The 18,389-nt window shown below is 30.1% G+C and overlaps 1 protein-coding gene and 1 long non-coding RNA gene across 5 annotated transcripts in view; both read right to left on the bottom strand.

Annotated features, from left to right (window-relative positions):
• LOC145242049 (putative protocadherin beta-18) overlaps nucleotides 1-18,389 on the bottom strand; it is a 108,860-nt gene that overhangs the window by 68,747 nt on the left and 21,724 nt on the right. The gene's annotated exons all lie outside the window — the stretch shown is intronic.
• On the bottom strand, nucleotides 10,215-14,871 carry LOC145242048 (uncharacterized). Its single transcript, XR_013862644.1, has 2 exons — nucleotides 11,358-14,871; nucleotides 10,215-10,370 (listed from the first exon to the last, which is right to left on the bottom strand). It is a non-coding gene; the product is annotated as an uncharacterized LOC145242048 (long non-coding RNA).

Raw genomic sequence — 18,389 nt, 5'->3', positions numbered from 1 at the left:
ATGTCGGACTGTTGAAGGAGAAAACATTAACGTCTAAATCCTTTGTGCGACGATTTGGGTCACTGAATAAGAGTAGTATCACACCAAGCATTTGGTTTGATAGGCAATATTATTAATTGTAGGTTGTTGAGTTTTTATGCTGATAGTTTCAAGTATTTTTAACTTTTTAAAATTTGTTTCAGAATGTATTATTTTTTGTGTTACTAATGAGGATTTGTCTTAAAACAAAGACAGGGACAGTTACGCTTTTAAAGATGTTGATAAGTTGAGTTAGAATTTACAAAATGCATGGTTAGGCGACGGAATAGGGTAGTAATCGTAAAACCAATGCAACTTCAATATTATTATGAGAGTTATACGCTCCTAAATGACATTTAAATTTACAGATAACATTAGTTCTTTCTATTGCTTAGGTTAGTGGGGGGTATTGCTTTTTAATGTAAGATTTTGGGTTACTGGAATTATTAATAATACAACATAATATTTTGAAATACTCTATATGTGGTCAAGACGAAAGACCAAAAAGACAACCATTTTAATGCGCCATTTGCATAACTATTTTTTAAACAGTCTATAATAAATTAATGTTTCGTATTATTCATTTGTAATTTTATTATCTTATATATATATATATATATATATATATAGTTTGCTCAGACATATTTATCCTTCTTTTTCTCACGCCCATTTTTATCACTTCTTCCTATATGTTCCTTGGGGTTCTTCTATTTAATTATGAACTGAACCTGCTACCACACTTTCATCCAATCTCTTTCAACATTGCATTGGAGTCCCCTACTCTTTACACATCTCTCTATACTGTTCAGGATTAATCTTCCTCTGATCTCATAGAGCTAAATTTGTCTTTTCACACATCCATCATATTATTATCATATCATTTCTCTCCATGCAACACATATCCTCAACCCTCACTAGCCAGGTTTGACTTTCATACATCATAACATGGCGTACACACGCGTAATGGACTCTTGGTCAACAGTGATAACGCTCTGCTGGTTAGTAATGATAAAACTTTTTTGAACAAACTTCATCTACTTCTAGCTCTTACAATTACACTAACACCTGCTTCACCAATGTTAAACCTATTTTGATATTAATCAAGGAATCTTCAAACTTCTTTTCTATGGATTAATTGTTGTTAGAGTTTTGGTACATTTTCCTCTTTTTTTTTTTACTCCTTCTAAATTTCAACTTTGAAAAAAAATAAAAATATTACACAAAACATTTACACTGTTAACACAATATCGATATGCAAATCAAATGCTGTTAAATATTTTATTTAATAGCTCTCAAAAATGCCCGCTTAACTGCTATTTATACCATTATTTCTGAACTTATCTAGTTTCATCTTAAAATCTTCCGAACTATTGTTAATTTTTAATCTCATCAGAAAAGTTGTCCCCCCCCCCACACACACAAAATATTTGTTACTTTATCAGCAAAAACATTCAATTGGTCACTAGATCTAAATTTTGAAATTTACCTTGAAAATAAATTCCTAAACTAAAGATAAATATTCCAAAGATGTTCACAATGTTTCGAAAGTTCATTAATTCTTGTGACAGGTTCAAGCAAATCACGTTCGGTTTCTCTTCATTAAAGTAGTTAATCCCAATTGGACAAACCTTTTTATCAAATGTTTTTGCTTGATTTTTTTTTTTATATTAGTTTGCCACTTATTTGTGTGCTTTCCAATTTTCATGTTCAAACACTAGAGTTTAAGTCTAAATCTAAGTCTAAGTCTAAGTCTAATTTTAAGTCTAAGTCTCGCTACAAAGCTTGACATGAGGTCTTTGGCCTGTTTGTATGAGTCAGTGTAATGCTGTGAAATTCGATGCCTTCATCCAGTCTCGAAAGACAAAGGATACTCTCTGTAGGGGCAACTGCATGTAATTGCGAGGCAAGGGTTGCACAATCTCAAACCACATCTCTCCTGAATTGGCCATGTTTGAGTCTAGTGACAAATAGAAGTCCAGGACGATTGGAAATAATGCCGAGATAGGCGGAGAGCACATACATCACTTACAATTCCCAAATGGTCGCCCATTTAGTACTGAACAGGTTCAACGTTGCTTAGCTTTCGTGATCCAAAGGGAACCAGTGTGTCAACATGATTATGCCGCATATAAGACTGTGCAAGTTGCCTAGCTATTATACTTCAGCACAGGTTTTTCTGCTATTCATAATTGTTTGCTTGTGATAGTGACAGCCATACTTGGCTAATCTCATTATTTTTATGGTGTCGAGTTGGTCTCCTTGCTGCTTCGATTGCGTGGAGATCTGGGTAGAAAGTACCAATCAAAAATCCGTCCTTGGCAATCAGCCCGGCAGGCGCTGGGGCCAGGAACTGGACTAGTACTTGTTTGACTAAGGTATGCTGCCTGGGTATTACCTAGGAGGTCCAATCTCCCAGGCCTTGCTAGACAAGTGCCCCTCCTTTAAGGGAGCTGGCTTGACATCTTCACTTGCCAACTTTGTGTCACATCTTCCTGAGGCGGGCAGCAAGTTAATGGCTAATGAATTAACGGCCTCATATACGAACATATATAAATGCACGCATTCATCTTTATGATGATGATGATGGTGTGTGTGTGTTCGTGTGTGCGTGCGTGCGTGCGTGCGTGTGTGTGTGTGTGTGTGTGTGTGTGTGTGTGTGTGTGTGTGTGTGTGTGTGTGTTATCTGGTTAGTAAGAGAATGACAGTATTTTTTTAAAATCTTTTCTTTCTTTCCAACTCATTCCTGGCTTAATTAGGTCTATTTTTTTGTCCCTGAGAAAGCGATCTTTGACGAAAAAAAAAAAAAAAAAAAAAAAAAAACAGATGAAAATCAGTTTGGCATCATCCTCTATTGTTAGAACCTCCCTCCTCCTCCAATGCCAACTATTTGTGTTTTTACCGTGTGTACCCACGGGCAAGTGGTGATTCCCCAATCTGAAAAGGCTAGAGATTAATGAAAAAAAAAAAAAAAAAAAAAAAAAAAAAAACGTCTAAAATAATTTTAGAATCTGCCAGAGAGAAAGATAATGTCCCAAGCTTTATTCTGCGATAAACAGGATGACGGATAATTGGAAACTCTCGAAGGACCACTAAGCTAAAAAGAGGACCTCTATATCTGATCAAATTACGCGTTGTCTTTATATATTATTATATATATATTTATTTTTGTTGGATCGCTTCTAGAAGTGTTTGTGTCAAGGGAAAAATGCAAATTTTATTAGCATTATGATTTCATCAACTATATATAAAAATGGAATAGTGTCGTGGTTACAGGCACTGATGTCGATTCGGCATATCCGGTTCAAGTTCTATCAAATCTACTGCATCATTTTAACTAATATTCTTGTTAAAGGCATTAGTTTATATACATTCCGTTTTGTTATGAATCAATGCGTGTGCGTGTCTGTGTGTGTAATGCTGGAATATATTTAGAACTTCCCACTTGTGGAACATAATATCGTGGGACTGCTTCCCAGCAGACTACCACATCATCGTTTCCGAGTTTAATTGAAATAAATTATTGTTGAGCCACCTTCTTAAATAATCAAATTCTGTCAAATCACAGAAATCATTACCAATCAACTCACCATCCATCTGACACTTATTTGATCCTTGCCCTCGAGTGGGTTTGGGGGCTTCATAAGTGGTTACTTATTACTAAAAAAAAAAAAAGTTAGTTTACATAGTCTAAATTAGCTTTTCTAATATTTCTGGATTTGAGTTTAAAAACGTGTAGTTGCCATCCAATATGGCCGCCAGTCAAATTTTGATTCTGTTAAAAACCAAATATTAGGCCTTTCACGTGAAAGATTACATATTTATAGATAGATTCATCGAACGGAATTAAGTCTGTGTTATTCTATATCTGTGAAAAAACGTTTTGCGTATAGAAAAATCTGCCTAACTTTTTTTAACAGCCTCAACTCTCGAGCATTGAGAGTTTAAATTTTGAGATTGAAACAGTTTTTGAGACTGCAGTGACCCATAACTTCAAACTTTACATCAGGATATCCTTATGTAATCATAAAAACAAGTTTGTTTATATATATATATATATATATATATATATATATATATATATATATATATATATCGTATTCCGTATTCCGGTTTGTTTTGTTTGTTCACATACGTCATATATGACGTCATAGCAGAATATATGTTATATACGTGCAGTATACGTCATATATGCTCATAGCAAACGGTCATAATAGATGACGCCGTATATGATGATGTCATATATGACGCTATATCAAAAGGAGGCAGTTTAAAGGGGGGGGGCAAAAATGGAAGTAAAGATTCCCACGCAACACCGCACAGAAGCAACATCGTTATTCTCGCTCCATTGAGTTACAGTTTCGAGCCTGACATGTCATTATTTGCTACAGTCACAGAGGCAGAGATAATTCAAGGATGACCAGAAGATGAGCAGATGTTAACTCCTCCTGGATTTTCACCAGACTCCTGTTAACCGAATTGCAGTCATCATGGTTACGCTGTCCGTCATTGGTTACGTTGCCAGGATTCTACGTTTTAGATGGCATGTCTCTGAAACTATTATGTCACAATATTATGTCACAATAGCCCTTATCACAGTAAGATGCTGCTGATGCTAGATTTTTATTTGAATACAGACTGAATTACCTCCCTTCTGTAACATGTAAAGGAATATCTATTCATATGTATATGTATCGAAACATACAACACATATATTAGTGATATCTGACAAATAGTAATAAACAATGCTTCAGTCAACTGCTGATACTAGTATTTGCTTCAATCCGTACTAAATTATCTCCCTTAGTTTCCCATGCAAAGGAATAGCTATTTATGCATATAGCTATTGAAATAGAGGCCAAACACCTATATTATATTTCTCTTAGTCTGCCTTTTTATCTGTCTATTAAACTTTTTCTCAGAAACTACTGAGTCGATCTGGCTGGAATTTTGTATGGAGCTTTGTTATGGTAAGGTGGATCGAACTATGTATTATGGTATCCATTCTGTGCACAGTTAGGGATTGATAAATTTTAATATGGATTAATCAGCTCAATACCACATTTATTCTAGAAGTTTCCTCGGAAGCTACTCAACCGATCTGGTTGAAATTTTGAATGGATATTTGTTATGATAAAGTGCATCGAACTAAGTATTATTATATCCACTTGATGTACAACATGGGATTAATAGGAATTAGTATTTATCGCAAAAAATTAGCACAAATTTTACGATATTCAACCATCAATTTAGCATAAACACTCATTCTAAAACAACTGGCTATAATTTTTGCCAGTTTTTAAGGGGCAAAAACGTCTAGTGTTCAATAATATTATCATTTGCATGTAAATTTTCACTGCCTTTTTTTTTAGTGTTCAATAATATTATCATTTGCATGTAAATTTTCACTGCCTTTTTTTTTTAGTGTTCAATAATATTATCATTTGCATGTAAATTTTCACTGCCTTTTTATTTAGTGTTCAATAATATTATCATTTGCATGTAAATTTTCACTGCCTTTATTTTTAGTGTTCAATAATATTATCATTTGCATGTAAATTTTCACTGCCTTTTTTTTTAGTGTTCAATAATATTATCATTTGCATGTAAATTTTCACTGCCTTTTTTTTTAGTGTTCAATAATATTATCATTTGCATGTAAATTTTCACTGCCTTTTTTTTTAGTGTTCAATAATATTATCATTTGCATGTAAATTTTCACTGCCTTTTTTTTTAGTGTTCAATAATATTATCATTTGCATGTAAATTTTCACTGCCTTTATTTTTTGTGTTCAATAATATTATCATTTGCATGTAAATTTTCACTGCCTTTATTTTTAGTGTTCAATAATATTATCATTTGCATGTAAATTTTCACTGCCTTTTTTTTTAGTGTTCAATAATATTATCATTTGCATGTAAATTTTCACTGCCTTTTTTTTTAGTGTTCAATAATATTATCATTTGCATGTAAATTTTTACTGCCTTTTTTTTTAGTGTTCAATAATATTATCATTTGCATGTAAATTTTCACTGCCTTTATTTTTTGTGTTCAATAATATTATCATTTGCATGTAAATTTTCACTGCCTTTTTTTTTAGTGTTCAATAATATTATCATTTGCATGTAAATTTTCACTGCCTTTATTTTTAGTGTTCAATAATATTATCATTTGCATGTAAATTTTCACTGCCTTTTTTTTTAGTGTTCAATAATATTATCATTTGCATGTAAATTTTCACTGCCTTTATTTTTTGTGTTCAATAATATTATCATTTGCATGTAAATTTTCACTGCCTTTTTTTTTAGTGTTCAATAATATTATCATTTGCATGTAAATTTTCACTGCCTTTATTTTTTGTGTTCAATAATATTATCATTTGCATGTAAATTTTCACTGCCTTTTTTTTTTTAGTGTTCAATAATATTATCATTTGCATGTAAATTTTCACTGCCTTTATTTTTAGTGTTCAATAATATTATCATTTGCATGTAAATTTTCACTGCCTTTATTTTTTGTGTTCAATAATATTATCATTTGCATGTAAATTTTCACTGCCTTTATTTTTAGTGTTCAATAATATTATCATTTGCATGTAAATTTTCACTGCCTTTTTTTTTAGTGTTCAATAATATTATCATTTGCATGTAAATTTTCACTGCCTTTATTTTTTGTGTTCAATAATATTATCATTTGCATGTAAATTTTCACTGCCTTTTTTTTTAGTGTTCAATAATATTATCATTTGCATGTAAATTTTCACTGCCTTTATTTTTTGTGTTCAATAATATTATCATTTGCATGTAAATTTTCACTGCCTTTATTTTTAGTGTTCAATAATATTATCATTTGCATGTAAATTTTCACTGCCTTTATTTTTTGTGTTCAATAATATTATCATTTGCATGTAAATTTTCACTGCCTTTTTTTTTAGTGTTCAATAATATTATCATTTGCATGTAAATTTTCACTGCCTTTTTTTTTAGTGTTCAATAATATTATCATTTGCATGTAAATTTTCACTGCCTTTATTTTTTGTGTTCAATAATATTATCATTTGCATGTAAATTTTCACTGCCTTTTTTTTTTTAGTGTTCAATAATATTATCATTTGCATGTAAATTTTCACTGCCTTTATTTTTAGTGTTCAATAATATTATCATTTGCATGTAAATTTTCACTGCCTTTATTTTTTGTGTTCAATAATATTATCATTTGCATGTAAATTTTCACTGCCTTTATTTTTAGTGTTCAATAATATTATCATTTGCATGTAAATTTTCACTGCCTTTTTTTTTAGTGTTCAATAATATTATCATTTGCATGTAAATTTTCACTGCCTTTATTTTTTGTGTTCAATAATATTATCATTTGCATGTAAATTTTCACTGCCTTTTTTTTTAGTGTTCAATAATATTATCATTTGCATGTAAATTTTCACTGCCTTTATTTTTTGTGTTCAATAATATTATCATTTGCATGTAAATTTTCACTGCCTTTTTTTTTGTGTTCAATAATATTATCATTTGCATGTAAATTTTCACTGCCTTTATTTTTTGTGTTCAATAATATTATCATTTGCATGTAAATTTTCACTGCCTTTATTTTTTGTGTTCAATAATATTATCATTTGCATGTAAATTTTCACTGCCTTTATTTTTTGTGTTCAATAATATTATCATTTGCATGTAAATTTTCACTGCCTTTATTTTTTGTGTTCAATAATATTATCATTTGCATGTAAATTTTCACTGCCTTTATTTTTAGTGTTCAATAATATTATCATTTGCATGTAAATTTTCACTGCCTTTTTTTTTAGTGTTCAATAATATTATCATTTGCATGTAAATTTTCACTGCCTTTTTTTTTAGTGTTCAATAATATTATCATTTGCATGTAAATTTTCACTGCCTTTTTTTTTAGTGTTCAATAATATTATCATTTGCATGTAAATTTTCACTGCCTTTATTTTTTGTGTTCAATAATATTATCATTTGCATGTAAATTTTCACTGCCTTTTTTTTTTGTGTTCAATAATATTATCATTTGCATGTAAATTTTCACTGCCATTTTTTTTAGTGTTCAATAATATTATCATTTGCATGTAAATTTTCACTGCCTTTTTTTTTAGTGTTCAATAATATTATCATTTGCATGTAAATTTTCACTGCCTTTTTTTTTAGTGTTCAATAATATTATCATTTGCATGTAAATTTTCACTGCCTTTATTTTTTGTGTTCAATAATATTATCATTTGCATGTAAATTTTCACTGCCTTTTTTTTTTGTGTTCAATAATATTATCATTTGCATGTAAATTTTCACTGCCTTTATTTTTAGTGTTCAATAATATTATCATTTGCATGTAAATTTTCACTGCCTTTTTTTTTAGTGTTCAATAATATTATCATTTGCATGTAAATTTTCACTGCCTTTATTTTTTGTGTTCAATAATATTATCATTTGCATGTAAATTTTCACTGCCTTTATTTTTTGTGTTCAATAATATTATCATTTGCATGTAAATTTTCACTGCCTTTTTTTTTAGTGTTCAATAATATTATCATTTGCATGTAAATTTTCACTGCCTTTTTTTTTTGTGTTCAATAATATTATCATTTGCATGTAAATTTTCACTGCCTTTTTTTTTTAGTGTTCAATAATATTATCATTTGCATGTAAATTTTCACTGCCTTTTTTTTTAGTGTTCAATAATATTATCATTTGCATGTAAATTTTCACTGCCTTTTTTTTTAGTGTTCAATAATATTATCATTTGCATGTAAATTTTCACTGCCTTTATTTTTAGTGTTCAATAATATTATCATTTGCATGTAAATTTTCACTGCCTTTATTTTTAGTGTTCAATAATATTATCATTTGCATGTAAATTTTCACTGCCTTTTTTTTTAGTGTTCAATAATATTATCATTTGCATGTAAATTTTCACTGCCTTTATTTTTAGTGTTCAATAATATTATCATTTGCATGTAAATTTTCACTGCCTTTTTTTTTTGTGTTCAATAATATTATCATTTGCATGTAAATTTTCACTGCCTTTATTTTTAGTGTTCAATAATATTATCATTTGCATGTAAATTTTCACTGCCTTTTTTTTTAGTGTTCAATAATATTATCATTTGCATGTAAATTTTCACTGCCTTTATTTTTAGTGTTCAATAATATTATCATTTGCATGTAAATTTTCACTGCCTTTTTTTTGTGTTCAATAATATTATCATTTGCATGTAAATTTTCACTGCCTTTTTTTTTTGTGTTCAATAATATTATCATTTGCATGTAAATTTTCACTGCCTTTATTTTTAGTGTTCAATAATATTATCATTTGCATGTAAATTTTCACTGCCTTTTTTTTTGTGTTCAATAATATTATCATTTGCATGTAAATTTTCACTGCCTTTATTTTTAGTGTTCAATAATATTATCATTTGCATGTAAATTTTCACTGCCTTTTTTTTTGTGTTCAATAATATTATCATTTGCATGTAAATTTTCACTGCCTTTTTTTTTTGTGTTCAATAATATTATCATTTGCATGTAAATTTTCACTGCCTTTTTTTTTTAGTGTTCAATAATATTATCATTTGCATGTAAATTTTCACTGCCTTTTTTTTTAGTGTTCAATAATATTATCATTTGCATGTAAATTTTCACTGCCTTTTTTTTTAGTGTTCAATAATATTATCATTTGCATGTAAATTTTCACTGCCTTTATTTTTAGTGTTCAATAATATTATCATTTGCATGTAAATTTTCACTGCCTTTATTTTTAGTGTTCAATAATATTATCATTTGCATGTAAATTTTCACTGCCTTTTTTTTTAGTGTTCAATAATATTATCATTTGCATGTAAATTTTCACTGCCTTTATTTTTAGTGTTCAATAATATTATCATTTGCATGTAAATTTTCACTGCCTTTTTTTTTTGTGTTCAATAATATTATCATTTGCATGTAAATTTTCACTGCCTTTATTTTTAGTGTTCAATAATATTATCATTTGCATGTAAATTTTCACTGCCTTTTTTTTTAGTGTTCAATAATATTATCATTTGCATGTAAATTTTCACTGCCTTTATTTTTAGTGTTCAATAATATTATCATTTGCATGTAAATTTTCACTGCCTTTTTTTTTTGTGTTCAATAATATTATCATTTGCATGTAAATTTTCACTGCCTTTATTTTTAGTGTTCAATAATATTATCATTTGCATGTAAATTTTCACTGCCTTTTTTTTTTGTGTTCAATAATATTATCATTTGCATGTAAATTTTCACTGCCTTTTTTTTTTAGTGTTCAATAATATTATCATTTGCATGTAAATTTTCACTGCCTTTTTTTTTAGTGTTCAATAATATTATCATTTGCATGTAAATTTTCACTGCCTTTTTTTTTAGTGTTCAATAATATTATCATTTGCATGTAAATTTTCACTGCCTTTATTTTTAGTGTTCAATAATATTATCATTTGCATGTAAATTTTCACTGCCTTTATTTTTAGTGTTCAATAATATTATCATTTGCATGTAAATTTTCACTGCCTTTTTTTTTGTGTTCAATAATATTATCATTTGCATGTAAATTTTCACTGCCTTTTTTTTTAGTGTTCAATAATATTATCATTTGCATGTAAATTTTCACTGCCTTTTTTTTTAGTGTTCAATAATATTATCATTTGCATGTAAATTTTCACTGCCTTTTTTTTTTGTGTTCAATAATATTATCATTTGCATGTAAATTTTCACTGCCATTATTTTTAGTGTTCAATAATATTATCATTTGCATGTAAATTTTCACTGCCTTTTTTTTTAGTGTTCAATAATATTATCATTTGCATGTAAATTTTCACTGCCTTTTTTTTTAGTGTTCAATAATATTATCATTTGCATGTAAATTTTCACTGCCTTTTTTTTTAGTGTTCAATAATATTATCATTTGCATGTAAATTTTCACTGCCTTTTTTTTTAGTGTTCAATAATATTATCATTTGCATGTAAATTTTCACTGCCTTTTTTTTTAGTGTTCAATAATATTATCATTTGCATGTAAATTTTCACTGCCTTTTTTTTTAGTGTTCAATAATATTATCATTTGCATGTAAATTTTCACTGCCTTTTTTTTTAGTGTTCAATAATATTATCATTTGCATGTAAATTTTCACTGCCTTTATTTTTAGTGTTCAATAATATTATCATTTGCATGTAAATTTTCACTGCCTTTTTTTTTAGTGTTCAATAATATTATCATTTGCATGTAAATTTTCACTGCCTTTTTTTTTTGTGTTCAATAATATTATCATTTGCATGTAAATTTTCACTGCCTTTTTTTTTTAGTGTTCAATAATATTATCATTTGCATGTAAATTTTCACTGCCTTTTTTTTTAGTGTTCAATAATATTATCATTTGCATGTAAATTTTCACTGCCTTTATTTTTAGTGTTCAATAATATTATCATTTGCATGTAAATTTTCACTGCCTTTATTTTTAGTGTTCAATAATATTATCATTTGCATGTAAATTTTCACTGCCTTTTTTTTTTGTGTTCAATAATATTATCATTTGCATGTAAATTTTCACTGCCATTATTTTTAGTGTTCAATAATATTATCATTTGCATGTAAATTTTCACTGCCTTTTTTTTAGTGTTCAATAATATTATCATTTGCATGTAAATTTTCACTGCCTTTATTTTTTGTGTTCAATAATATTATCATTTGCATGTAAATTTTCACTGCCATTATTTTTAGTGTTCAATAATATTATCATTTGCATGTAAATTTTCACTGCCTTTTTTTTTAGTGTTCAATAATATTATCATTTGCATGTAAATTTTCACTGCCTTTTTTTTTAGTGTTCAATAATATTATCATTTGCATGTAAATTTTCACTGCCTTTTTTTTTAGTGTTCAATAATATTATCATTTGCATGTAAATTTTCACTGCCTTTTTTTTTAGTGTTCAATAATATTATCATTTGCATGTAAATTTTCACTGCCTTTATTTTTAGTGTTCAATAATATTATCATTTGCATGTAAATTTTCACTGCCTTTATTTTTAGTGTTCAATAATATTATCATTTGCATGTAAATTTTCACTGCCTTTTTTTTTAGTGTTCAATAATATTATCATTTGCATGTAAATTTTCACTGCCTTTTTTTTTAGTGTTCAATAATATTATCATTTGCATGTAAATTTTCACTGCCATTTTTTTTTTGGTAAACCCATCATAACTCATTCTTTATATCTGATATGATAATTACACTGCTGTATTTTATTCGGCATAATCACGTTGACACATCAGTTCCCGCTGGATTATCGAAGTTAAGCAACGTTGAACCTGGTCAGTATTAAATGGATGACAATTTGGGACTTTCAGGTGCTGTATGTTCTCTACGCTTATCTCGGCATTGTTTCCAGTTGTCCTGGTCTTCTCCTTGCCACTGGACTCAAACAGTGCCGATTCAGAAGAGGTGTGGTTGGTGATTGTGCAACCCTTGCTTCACAATTACACACGCAACTGCCCCTAAGGGGTATCCTTTGTCTTTCAAGACTGAATGGAAGCATGGGGGAGGGTATTTTATTCAACCCACACGGCCCACATTTTGGCTTTGCCTTAAACCTCTAATATGGAAACCTGCCTTGTCTGGCAGTGTCTTTCGATGTTCTACAATATTTTACCATTCTCTTATATGCGATGTTATTCCCTCTCTAGCCGGACAATTCCGGGTAGACTTTCTTTGTATACATTAAATAAGCTGAAAGCTTAATTAGCGTTTCATTAACTACCGCAAAAATTAAAAAGAGGAAATAATTATGAAATAAAATGAATCCCAACAAAATTTATTAATTTTATAAATTGTATAAATTGTACAAAAAATATAGTTTGAATTACTTGCTTAATTCAAACCGGTTTTTCTCAAGATTCAAATTAACATGTACTTGAAGAGGAAAGGGGAATAATAAAAAGAAAGTAATAATAACAAATACAGAAACTTCATTTTACAGGAATTTCAAAATGCAGAATTTAAAAAAAATGAAAGGAAATAATGATTCGGTAGAATTTACAGTTTTCTTCTCCATTTTTTTTTTGTTTGTTTTTAATTTTGTTTTGCAGTGTAAAATGGAATGAGAAAATTTGGAATTGCTAAAAAAGATTAAGTATTTACTGAAAGCTTAATTGAAAATTTGATTTGAATCAAGGAAAACGAAATAAGAAAATGGTGGGAATGGAAATGTGGTGTGGGTGGGTGGAAGGAGGGGACAGCAATTAAATCACAAACAAATTAAGTAAAAAAAAGTATAAAAAACAAACGGTTGTTTAATTGAACTGGAAAATGCCATAATGAAATAGATTAATGAGGCAATGAAGACGAGGATTTTAAAACGAATTTACCATTTAATAAATGAATGAAAAGAGAAGATTTAAACAAAACAAAGCAAACAAAAAAACGAGACTTAGTTTAGTTTTTATTTGTTCTTTATAAATAAATAAATGTATTTATTTATTTATTTTTAAATAAAAAAATGATCATTTTCTTCTAATTTCAAAAAATATTTTCATTGATTATGCCTGAGAATTTCAACTAAGTTAAAACAAAGAAAATAAAAATAAAAATTATTTTGTAATTTCAGCCAAAGCAATTACATCAGCCTTTTTCAGTAGGTGTATACATATATGCATGTTGCTTAAGAAAATTGGGGAACCAATAAACTCTTACTCCTTCCCCTGAACCCCATATTACACTACACTTTTGTTAATGCTCATGTATATGTAAATATTAGCATTACTACTTTTGCCCTCTGAACAAATTGCTGCATTCATTTTCTTAAATTTTACGGTATAAGTTTACATCCCCCCCTCTCTCTCTCTCTTTCTCTCTCCCTCCCTCTCTCTTTCTCTCTCTCTCTCTCCCATCATCCCTAGCTCTTTCTCTCTGTATATATTATTCTCTCTCGCGCTTGTTCTCTCTCTCTCTCTCTCTCTCTCTCTCTCTCTCTCTTTATCTCTCTCTATCGTTCGCTTTTTACATTTTTTAATGCTGAACAAAAAACAACAAACATTTACTTCCTGTCTCTCTCACTCACTTTGTACATTTCTTCCAGTAATTCATTTTATTTTTTTCAAACATAATTACGTTTTTTATAGGTACTTTATTTAAATATACTTTATTAAAATCTACAAAATTATTACAATTGTCGCCAAATTAAAAATAAATTTTTCGGCAATATCATCTACTGGATTCTCGACATTGCGCACACATTAACTTTTTTATGGGTGGGGGTAATTTTGTACATTAGGTCCACCTCCATAATTTTCTTTAGAATGACAACATTTATAAGTTTTAGACTATGCTGATTAAGAAAATCTCATTCAAATTTTGCGGAGGCAAGAACTTATAGATATATAAGACCTGTATTATGCACTGTAATTCACTGGCTGCCAGGTTTGTACGCACATGCGATAAACAAATTTACTTCTCTCCTACCGATACTGTCAACCCCAAAATTTGTTTTTAGAATTTGTGAGTGGGTATGCTGATAACGATCATCACGGTTAAATTTGGGGGAATCCCCTCCCCGCCCCCCAAAAAGGGGGTGTCAACTCTGAAAGCCATTCTTTACATGGCCATGACCGTCAGTTGTTTAGGGACAGCAGTGACCACCACCAATAACCATAGGTTACTTTATTGCGAGGTGGGGAGGGCAGGCTTGCAAATTACATTGTTATAATGACTGAACTTATACATTCATAACCTGAAAGTTTTATCTTGCTGTTGCAGATATTGACGGTGTGAGACTCTAAGTAAAATATAAGGCTTTAATTTTGGAACAACCCTCGTATATATATATATATATATATATATATATATATATATATATATATATATATATATATATATACGAGGGGCGTGCAATAAGTAATGCCCTGACCCACTTCCCATAGCAGTAGAGCAACAAAACTTGGCACAGTTATTAGACTTTCTCTACATAGGAACCACTCAAAGTTATGCATTTCTCCCATCGTTTGATGCAGCTCTGGAGACCGTTTTTGTAGAACACCCCAGGTTGGTCCTCCAACCATGACGTGACTTCAGAAATCAAGGCTGCATCATCTAGGAAACGCTTTCTTTTCAAAAACAACTTCATGACTGGAAAGAGGTAAAAGTCAGAGGGTGCAAGGTCAGGAGAGTAGGGAGGATGGAGTTAGATTTCATAACCACATGCCTGTGCTTCTGATCTGGTGACATGCGAGTTGTGGACCGGAGCGTTGTCCTGCAGGAGGAGGGTACCTTTGCTGATCTTGGTCCGCCTCTTGATTTTGATAGCTTCCCTTAATTTCCTCAAAAGTGAAGCATAATAGGCTCCTGTAATTGTGGTACCCTTTGCTTGGAAATCTGGCATCATTACTCCGTCCTGGTCCCAGAAGACTGTGAGCATGACCTTGCCAGCAGAGGGCTGCACCCTTGCCTTCTTTGGAGGTGGTGAGTCCAAGTACTTCCACTGCATCGACTGGGCTTTGGTCTCTGGATCATAATGATGGACCCAGGTTTCATCCTGTGTAATTAGTCTTTTGAAAAACTTTGACTCATCTTCTTGGCACATCTCCAAATTCATCCTCGAGCACTCAACGCGTTCCCGCTTCTGGAATGGTGTGAGCAATCTGGGAATCCATCTGGCAGACACCATATGCATATGCAAATGGTCATGAATGATAGTTTCCACAGACCCTGTACTAATCTTGACATCTCGGGTTATTTGGCGAATAGTAATGCGCCGATCTTCCAAAATGACAGCCACAACTTGACAGAAAAATGCCTCATCAATGGCAGAAGGGGGCGACCAGGTCTGGGAGCTGTTTCCACAGACTTCCGGCCATGTTTGAATTCACGATGCCAGCGTTTTACAAGGTCATATGATGGGGGTATTATCACCATAAGTTTCTTTCATTTCATCAAAAGTCTCTTGTGGTGTGCGTCCTTTCAAATACAAAAACCCGGATCACTGCTCGACATTCAACAGGCTCCATTTCACACCTGACTCAGTTCAAACACCTGTAAAACAGAAACCACAATTAGTTCAGAGCTGTAATTTGCCACATAACCTGTAGAGATATAAATCATTGCACATGCAAAATTTCAGCTAGATTAGACAATTGGAAGTGTGTCAGGGGAATTACTTATTGCACGCCCCTCGTATATACGAGGGTTGTATATGAGAGAGAGAAAAAAGGATAAAAGAGCCTGTTTTGTGTTTTCTTATTAATAGCTTTTTAATACAAGGTTATATTTAATCCTATTTAGCATATTTGTGACAAATATCGATCAATTTTCTTGTAAAATTGTATTTCTAATCAAGTTAAATATATTTATGCATAATCCGATCAATATGTTTCTTTTGATTAGTTAAATCATATATGAGGTAGGAGGAGGTAAATCACCCACAGTCTAAGATCTCTCACTATCACTCATTACAATTCAGAAATTATTTAATAAGAGACTTTTATATGCATCGATGTCAAATACGTTTTTGATTAATTAATCATTTTCCATATGGAAACCATCTCAGTTCCCCACAGAAAATGGTATCCATTTTAAAATATTTAAAAAATTGAATACACTCTAATGCATTGTTTTATTTTGATTTATTTTTGATAAATATAATACAATAATTTTGCTCATATAGATGTCGCTAGGAAAGAAGACATATGTATTAGGCTGCAAGAGGAGCTTATGTATTACTGAAAAGAAATTAATTATTCGGAATTAAATGTTCGGTGAAAGCGTTACTGAATCAGTACAGAAATGTATATGTCTTTCTGTAATTTTTTTTAAAAATTAATAATATTTACCAATACTTAATAATTTATTGTTTTTCCTCTGATGATAGGATTTATGTCTTAGAAAATATATGGATTGAAAGGCTTTTTCATGGACGATATTTGACTATAATAAACTCGTAAACTGTGTAACTTTACATTTGTTTTATTATATATATATATATATATATATATATATATATATATATATAATATAAAGCTGAACGTGTGTGTGTGTGTGTGTGTGTGTGTGTGTGTGTGTGGTCACGAATAGGCTCCTATATGGTTGACTATTTTAAAAAAACTGATTACATATAATGATGGAAGATGTAACGAGGGTCAGGAATGGGTATGTTTGATCTAGCAGAACGGTGGTTCATAAAAATTGTTGGGTCTGCATTCGCGCCTGCCCCCCAAAGTATGGAAATAAAAAATGAAAGAAAAAACGTTTACAAGGTTTTTGGATATAGATGTACATAAGAATACTTTGATAAGTATGTTTCAACTTAAATAGGGATATAGAAAATATAGAAAATTATAGGGTGTAAGAAAATTGTGGGGGTCTGCGTTCGCGCCTGTACTCCATGGAAATATGGCACAAACTTTAACAAAGAATTTGCATATCTATCTGCGTAAGTGTACTTTGATAATTATGTTTCAGTTTGAAGAAATATGGTATAATAAAATTATTGGGTTTTCGTTCGCGCCTGACCTACATAGAATGTAAATATGTCACAAAGTTTAACAAGGTTTTTTAAAAGGGGTGAGGGTCCACAATAACACCTTAACTTTAATCTTAATTCACGTTAGCTTTTATTTATTTTTTTTAGTTGAATCATATTGTGTCGAATAAATTCACCTCATAAATTCACGTTCTTATTGAAGTGAAAGCCAAAAAAACTTTAGACAATTCTCGACACAAATTTTGCATAACTCTGTTTTTTTCCTTCTCCACTTTCACGTGGCACTCTTTCGAAAATAGATAAATAGATAAATAATAAAAAATAAGAACATTACTTGTTATCGTGTCAGAAGAAGGGAAAAATTCTGCTCACGTGATTATTTGTCTTTTTAAAAACATTTACATAACCTGTTTATTTTTATTTATATATCTGTTTAAGCTTTAAGTGTACTAGAAGGAATTCAGTTGATTACAACCCTTTCTGCGCATTCTTTACATTACAATAGTACAACCCTGAATCCGACGGCGCAATACTACACCGTTTAATACTGTAAAACTGAAACGAAGCTGTTCTGCTTGAAAAGGGTGCCATTTTCTCCTTATTCATATTTATATCGATTCTTTGCTTTAAAAAACTAAAGTAATTACGTGTTTACTTTTTTAATATCCCATTTTGCTGATTATTTTACTAAAATAAGTAAAGCTTCATAATTTTTCAAAACTGTTTTTGTTTCTTTGTTTTTTGATATTTCGTCAATATTATTTAATAAGAGTGTTTAGCAGAAAAGCCAACAAACGACTGCCCGAAAAAATAAATATACAAGAAATAAATGTTACCATAGTCAATAAAAG

The sequence above is a fragment of the Euprymna scolopes genome, chromosome 21 (genome assembly GCF_053919585.1).
Source record: "Euprymna scolopes isolate OS-2025 chromosome 21, ASM5391958v1, whole genome shotgun sequence".
NCBI lineage: Eukaryota > Metazoa > Mollusca > Cephalopoda > Sepiida > Sepiolidae > Euprymna > Euprymna scolopes.
Note: the sequence above shows the minus strand (reverse complement) of the source record. Positions and strands in the feature narration are given on the sequence as shown.